Source organism: Durio zibethinus, chromosome 12 (assembly GCF_047325235.1).
Source record: "Durio zibethinus cultivar Kanyao isolate XHJ-2024 chromosome 12, ASM4732523v1, whole genome shotgun sequence".
Classification (NCBI taxonomy): Eukaryota; Viridiplantae; Streptophyta; class Magnoliopsida; order Malvales; family Malvaceae; genus Durio; species Durio zibethinus.
In genome coordinates, this window is record NC_143173.1 from 4460732 (window position 1) to 4469506 (window position 8775).

Sequence of the window (8775 nt, forward strand, 5' to 3'; positions counted from 1 at the left end):
ATGATTAAAGCATTGGCATTTTACAAATTGATTTTTCATTTTTTGTAATTGATAACAATGGTCAATGGAGGACTAGAGGCTGAACAACTTTGAAGGAATTGTTTGCACTACCTTCGAATGAGGGTACTGTAGTGTTTGCAAACTCTGATAGGCAACCAATTGGTGAATATGATCAACTATTGGCTAGATTTTAAGCATGCTTGCCCGTAATGGAATGAAATTGCCTATTCATTATAAAACATGGCATAAAGTTCCAGTAGAAGTTAAGGCCGATACTTTAAACTTTATTAAGGTATTAGTATAATTAAAGACATCTAAAACTGTAATTATTTTGCATTTTGTTTACTTATTCAAACCCTTTTTATTGTATTATTACAGTCAAGGTTTGTACTTGAAATACCAACTTCATTTGTTCTTAAGTCATTGGGAAAGAAATGGAAAGACTATAAGCATAATTTGAAGAATGAGTATTTTGATCAAAATACTACTGTAGAGGCAACTATGAAAAATCTACCCCGTAATGTGATTAGGTGGCAATATGAACAATTAGTTAGATTTTGGTTCTCAAGAAAATGAAAGGTACTAATTTATAACTTTATATAGTAGAATGAAATAATGAAAGTGTTTTATGCTTTAAGTTGGTAATATTTGTATTTCTATCATATACGCAATTACTTGTTATGATAGGAAAGAGAACATATTGGGATTTGTAGCAGAAAGCAACAGAAATATAACCACACAAGTGGATCAAAAAGTTTTGCAAGAAAGCAAAAAGAAATAGTAAGTTTATAATTTTAAACTTATTCCAATGAATGAATTTTTTGTGCTGTTAAAAGGTAAATATGCAAATTAACAGTTATTATTTTGTTTTGATAGTTTCCATACATGATATCAAACTTATCGAAAGTATTGAACTTAGTTGCCACGATTGATATGTATGAAAAAATTATTGTTTACGTCTATTTAAGTAAAAATACAAATTTGTGGTTATTATTCTATTTTAACAGTTTGGATGCTTCAATACTTGATATTAAACTTGTCTGATTGACTGAACTTGGTTTCTACGGTTGATATGGGTGAAAAAGTTATCGTTTATGTCTATTTGGGATTATTTTTGCCTTTAAAAGGCAAAAATACAAATTAAACTTTTGGATGGCTTTGAACAGTTTGTATGGCTTCAATCCATGATATTAAACTTGTCCAAATAATTGAATTTGGTTTCCATGATCAATATGTGTGAAAGGCTAAAATGCTTTTATTGTTGGCGTCTATTTAAGACTATTGTGTTTTAAAAAGCCAAAATATAAATTTACGATTATATTTATATTTTAACAATTTAGATAGATTAAATATATGATATTAAAATTATTCAAAATTTTTTAACTTGATTGACAGGCTTAATATGCATGAATAAGTTACAGTTGATATGTATTTAACAATAACATATATTTTTGTATAGGAGATTGAGATAGGTGGTAAAATTGGACGTGTAAAACTTTTTTGCTTAACACACACAAAAAAAGATGGATCTTACATAAATGTCGAAACACAAGAAATTATGATAATTTGTAACATCTATTTTAACAGAAAGTAAATATTTACTCTTTTTAACATATTATCAATTAATCATTAAACTTGATAGTTGTATATGACTAATTTACAGGAGAAAGCAAAAGAGAAAATGACTGCTAAGATTGAAGTAGCATTTGATGGTTCTGTCAACATACAAGAATTAAAAAATTGGATATTCATAGAAGTTGCTAGAAAAAAAAAAGGCAATGACAGGTCTAAGGCCTTGGATTGGGTCCAACACCATCTACCTACTATAGACATAGATCTCAACAATTTACATTTTCAGCAAGTCAGTCTTCGCGAGACATTTCGATATTGAGAGAAGAGTTACAAACTATGCAACAATGTTTCTAGCAAATAGAAGCAGAAAGAGAACAAAAGCGTGCCAAAATTGAAGAAGTACATGCTAGATGGAGCAATAGCATGCAAAATTTTAGTAGTTGCATGATCAATTCAATCATTTTATGAATTTTATGCAACAACAATTTCTAAAAATTGATATCAGTGGTCCACCAACTCATGTATTATATTTAGTAAATATTTATATTTTTTAATATAAAAAAAAAGCTTACTATGAAGTATTAAAAATTATATGGTATTATTCAGTAGGTTCTTGAGCACGCTAGTGACCAAGGTGAAAAAATTTCTTCATCAATTGGCAGTCTTCCAAATTTATGCAGTCATCAATTTTATACATTTTAATTTTTTTTATTAATGTATTAAAAAAATTTGAATGTTATTATACTAATTATTAAACTTTGTGGTAATTAGATGCATATTTGAATGTGAATTAAGTATTTATTAATTTTAGTTTCTGAATTTAAGTTCGTTTTTATTTCTTTTAACATTTATTGTTAATGAAAATAATAAATATTAACAAAAATTTTTTATTAAAAAAATGAATTTCTTAATTTTGCATCATTCACATTCAAGAATGCCGCTAAATAATTAATTTAGTGACGTTTGTACTATAAAATACCATTAAAAGTAGCGACATTCTTATAAAAAAAATCACTAAATTAGCGACGTTTTTTTTTTTTATACAAATGCTACTAATTTAGCAGCATTTTATCATGTAAACACCATTATATTAATGGCATTTTTTTTTATAAAAATGCTACTAAATTAGCGGAGTTTCAAAGATACAAACGTCGCTAATATAGCGGTGTTTTATAGAAAATGCTACTATTTTTTTTATGCATGTATAGCCAACACTCTGACTGGTATTTTTTACAAATGTTGTAAATCTTTTAGCAACGCTACTAAACGTTGAAAAAAATGCCACAAAAAACCTAAACTCCTGTAGTGATATAATGTATTGATTATGAACATAAAAGTTGCATTACATCGAAACTCTAAATTCTATTTGGTTGATTTTATATTATTCGCTTTCCTCTATTTAATTCATTTTTTATTTTTTACTTTTTTATTATTTTTTTAAAAAAATTTATCCTTACATTTAGTCTTACATAAATATGTAATCGAATCGAACTGAATCGATATAATAAAAAACTCGAGCTCAACTTGGAATTTATTACTCGAAACTTGACTTGAGCCTAATCGAATTTTAAATTTTAAGATCGAGTTTGATTCGAGATAAAAGTCCAACTACTCAAGTTCACTAAATTAGGCTTGTTTATCAAATAAAAAAAAGTTTGATTACCATGCTCGATTTCAAGCTCAATTATTTGTGTTTGAACTTGAACTTAAACTTGAATTCATATATATAAAGGTAAAATTGTAATTTTTTAATTGAAATAACAAAAAAAATATAAAAACTCTATTACGCTTGTGAATTATTCAAATCGGACATTAGAAAGTTTGAATTTAGCTTGCTCAATAAGTTAAAGTACTTGAGCTATACTCGATAATGATCGAATCAAATTTGAATTTTATTTGAATCAAATCTAAATAATTTATAAGTACTGATATATCATTTGTACCCTTAATCTTATATGTTACACATGGGTGATGTTTAAATTGTACATATTTTTTCACCCAAAAATGTACATATTTTAAAATTTCTAAAGTTGTTTTATGGAAGTTGTGATGTCTTAGACATATTCTAAGAGGGTGTTTGGTTCACAGAATCTTGGATTCTGGGAGAAAGTGTGATCATCGGGAAAGTGTAATACCTAAGATTTTCTTCCATTTTCAGGGCATCTCGTGTTTAGATTCACTCATTTGATTGTAAGAATCCACATATATTAATTTTCGAATAATCATTGTAATCTCCTTAACATATATGATGGTAACTTTTTATTGTTATTTATTAATAATAAATACCAAAATGGCAAATGATGCCTTTAACAACAAAAGAAGACAAATATTTTATTTGATTACTATTTTTATTTATAAAATATCATCAATAAAAAAATATTAGGAAATATTTAAGGCTTTTCTGGTTGGGAAACACCTTAACTAATCCTTTTTATTTTTATAAAAGAGATTATTTAATACATTTTTTGTCCAAAAAGCACATTAAATAAATGCTATTTAAAAAATATAAGGAGATTATCTAACTCACTTTTTGTTCAAAAACGCCTTAAATAATCTCTAATATTTTTTAAAGGATATTATTTAAACCATTTTTAGTAAAAAAGCCTTAAATAATACTTTTCAATTTTTTGAAGGATATTATTTAAGGTATTTTTTTATCAAAAATGCTTTAAATAATCTCTAATATTTTTTAAGAAAGATTATTTAAGGTATTTTTGGTCAAAAATGCCTTAAATAATCTCTAATATTTGTTTAAAGAGGAAAATGCCTTAAATAATATCTTTCAATTTTTTGAAAGGTATTATCAAAAACGCCTTAAATAATTTCTAATATTTTTTGTTGTAACTTGTATTTGGCAACTCATATAGAATTGGGTTTTTTACATAAAATTATATCCTAAAAATATATCTCACCAAAATCAAGGGAATTATTTTTAGAAAAAGGAAAAACAAACTTTGTAGTAAGGGTTTAACAATATGCACCCTCCCTTAATTTCCATGATAACTCATTTAGATTAGAAAATTAAAGTGCTCCAAATAATAAAGAAAGTACTATATATGTCAATAAATTTTCATAGGTTTGAAAGATATATAGAATTATTATAAGACAAAGAGATTACTACATTAATAAAACGTCAAAGAGAAAAACTTAAATCCAAGAAAAATAAATTGAAAAGAAATAATCATGCATTACTTGGTTATCTTGTAAATTAATTAATTTTCACTTCAGTTTTTTTTTTTAATGAATAATGCATTAAAATAGAAAAATAATTCAAAATAAAATTTCTTCAAATTTATTTAATACATAAATTTAACAAAATGTTAAAATATTGCAGTACAAAAGTAATTAAAAAAAAATTATAGTTGGTGGATATACTGTGAATATATAGGACAGATTATATATATTTATACAAGGAATTAGTTTATATCAATTTAATTTTTGTGTTCTTTTTTATTTTTAGATTAAAATTAAATTTATAATTCATTTGAATCAAAATAATATTTTAAATTTTAATAATTTTGATTTAAAATTAAAAAAATTGTAAAAGTTACATGAAAAAAAAATTAATATTAGTTTTAAACCCGGATATGTAATTATACATATATATATATGTATATATAACTTAATTATATATATAATATAACTAATAAATTTTATATAAAAAATAAAAAAAATTAATGTAAAATAATGGAAAAATAAAAATATTGTAGATCAATATGTACCTACCTTATATAAAGAAAAATGCTTTGTATTGTATCTCATTTAATAGTGATATTTATACAAAATTAAATAATGTTTGATTCCAAGCCGAAAAAATTTATTCTACTCAAAATCAATCTTTTATAAAAACTTTTGCTTGGTGTTGTCCCTTACTTTGGTGCAAGACATTTAAAACTTACAATAACAATAGTAAACTTTTGATTAGGTGTTGACCATCTTTACATTATATTTACAAATATCGAAGTTTTTCAAATTGAATTTGTATTTTTAAGCGAATGGGATTGAAATCATATATTAAATGTTAAACACGGATAAAACTATAAATCAAAGGTAAATAGGAGAGCCAAAAATTGTGCCAAATTCTAACTAACTCCAAATTTAACTAAAAAATCTTACCTTATTCACATCCTTGCTTCTAGAGCCAAATGCCATGCCAAGAGCTTAACATTATTATGAAGCAGATGCTAGAATCAGTTTTAGTTTGTCAAAGAATATGTTAGCCTTTCCATTTCAAAAGAAAGGCCAGTATAAGACTTTCCCTGGTCCTCTTAATAATCAAATGATTCTAATCCCTTTTATCACAACTTTTTTTTTTTTTTTTAATTTTCTTTCTTGTGTTCTTTGTATAGGTAGGGGAGCGGAGGTTAGCAAGAAGTCGCCAACCATGTGTCATAATGATTCTAGCATTCCAAGTTAACTTGCAATCATGGTCATTACGATGCATATAAAAAATTGACACACTAAATAATGCCAAATGGTGATAAGCTAGACCATCAAGCCATTCAATGATAAAATGGTGCTTGAATTTAGTAATAAATTCTAAGAAAATAGTTGGCGTGATAAAAGGCAAGAAACTAGCATTCTCCTACTTCAACTAAGTTGTCCTAACTGACCTGATATAAACCAAAATAGTTTCTATTACTAATTGAAGCTAGAAAAATATGCTTCACCTCATTAACTCTGACATTATAAATTTGAACCGTGGAATCTTCCTTGCCAATGGCAATAATATTATTATCTTGGGGATGAAAATGCTAAGAATCTGGTTGCTGGAGGAGGGGACATAAAGGAGGTCATCACCTGTTAAGAATTAACCCAGGTGAGTAATGTGGATAACTTCAACGAGCCCAAATAAAATGGTGAACAGTTCAGGAAACAAGCGAAAATTGTCATTTAAGACCTTGAATGTCATCATGTTGAACAAAGACACCTTCCCTCCCGATGCGGACATAACATAAGAATCATTTTAGACAATGCAATGCATGCAGCAGACTCTTCCGCAGGTTTAGTGTCACTTCTATCATTTGTCATAAGTGTACCACTGGGCGGCTGCCACAATTGTGGTGCAACATATGCAGTTGCCTGAAGGATTACAGATGGAAAAATATTAGAAAATATAAGTTAATAATTAAGAGATACAGATTTTCTCATTTAAAGACACAAGGGAAACCTTGCCTAATGGACTCCTTTCACTACGTTGCCGTTTCCAAAGCTTGTGAACAGCATTTGAAGCAAAGACCAAAACAGCAAGACAAGAGTTAGTATACAGCAGCCTCACAACCAGCAATTAAAGATTTCTAACCCTCAATTATGGACAAAGAAAATTCTAAAAATTCGACCAAAAATATAGAAAAATTAAGTCTGAATGCACCAAGTTAATGCATATGTAACACTTATGCCTAGTGCATAAACATAAGAACGTACGCATCTTACTATATCTTAGATAGCTACATTTAAATCTGACCTAATTTCTCAATACTAAATTAAGCAGAAAACGATACAAAACAATGCATATATCAAATATATTAACAACCCAATTTTTAAATGTATATGATACATGTGCTTTTATTATCCACGTGCATGTGTTTCTGTAAGAGTACAATGAATAGATGAGCCAGTACTCCATTATTCCTCCTATATTGGCTTAACTAGTTCCCTTTTAAATTATCAGTTTCAGTAGTTACTTATGCCCACACAAGAGAAAGCTCCTACCTCTGCCCCTTTATGCAAGAAACAGATGTAAGTGTAACAACAGACTAAATATGCAAACCAGTAAAGAATTCATTTATGCTTAGAATTCAATGCTAGAAGAGGAAAAATAATTTAAAAAAAAAGTAAAGTACAATTCTTAATTCCTGTGTCATTCATTTACATTTTTTTCTCAAGTTCCAAAATTGACATAAATTCATGTGCTGTCAAATGCGCTTATATCATCTCTTTTACAGCTTCAATTAATAGCAAACAACTAAATATGTTCCAGTTCTAAATAGTACTTGCATCAAATAAAAAATCTGATCCTTGGCATGCATCAGGGGGGAAAACTTCTATCTCAAGCTAGCAGGAAAACGTTGCTATTAAAATGATTTTATAATGTTTGTTCAATTAAAAAATTTTTTGTATCGGGCAACATTCTATCTAGTTCCGGTGATGATAATATTAAAATTCCCCTAATTAAGTGATACCTCCACCACTAGACTGTATTCAAATTTTACGTTGTCGTTTTGAAGCTGAATAACGAGTTTGGAAAACATATTTGCAGAAGAGTTCTTTGTTGAAGTGAGGAAGCGTAGCAAAAAAGTAAAACATGATGTGTATGGAGACCGCAGAAAGGAGGATTGAAAGAGACTTTGAAATATTGAGTGCAGCGGAAAGTGTTGGTAAGTGATAAAGCTGGAAAAGGATTTAAGAAAAGAAATGTTGCGCCTGAAGCAATAATCACAACAATACAGAAGCAATAGACAACAATCAATAATCAAATGCGCAGGAAAAATAAAGCACACCAAGATTTACGTGGAAAACCCTCCAGTGTAGAGGGAAAAACCACGGGCCACCAGAAAAATCTTCACTATCAAATAATAGTTATACAAAGTTCTTCTCTAGCTAAAACTAGAGCTAATCAACAACTAGAGAAACAATTGGAGAAATCTCACCAAATAAGTGACTCAACAAATACACCCTGGATTTGTTCCTAGAGAGCTTCAAACCCGATCTTCACCGTTCAGAATGTATAACTCTGAATCATAAACCTCCTGACAAGGTTCCAACTCAATCGGACCACGGATCGACTTCCGTTTAATCAACTCTCCCTTCTCCTTTTTCTCTCTCTGCTTTTCCTGGCTTTTCTTCTTTCTCTGCTTGGTTGTCGACACACACCTTAAACAACCCCACCTCTTTTTTATTAAGTAGCTAGGGCTCTGTGTAAAATAAAAGATCAAGGCCCATGGCCTTTACTTGGTCCAAAACCACTTACATGGGACTGGACCCCATTTTCCTAACAATCTCCCCCTCCAGTCCCATTAGAAGGAGATTCATCACCATAGCAATTTCATTTGGAACTTACCTTGGCCAGGGAACTCATTCCGGCCAAGTTACTGCAAAGCTCAAGCTTTTCCCTGGGAAGTATCTTAGTCAACATATCTGCCACATTTTTATCAGTATGGACTTTCTTCAATAGCATCTGTTGTTCTTCAATCACTGAACGTA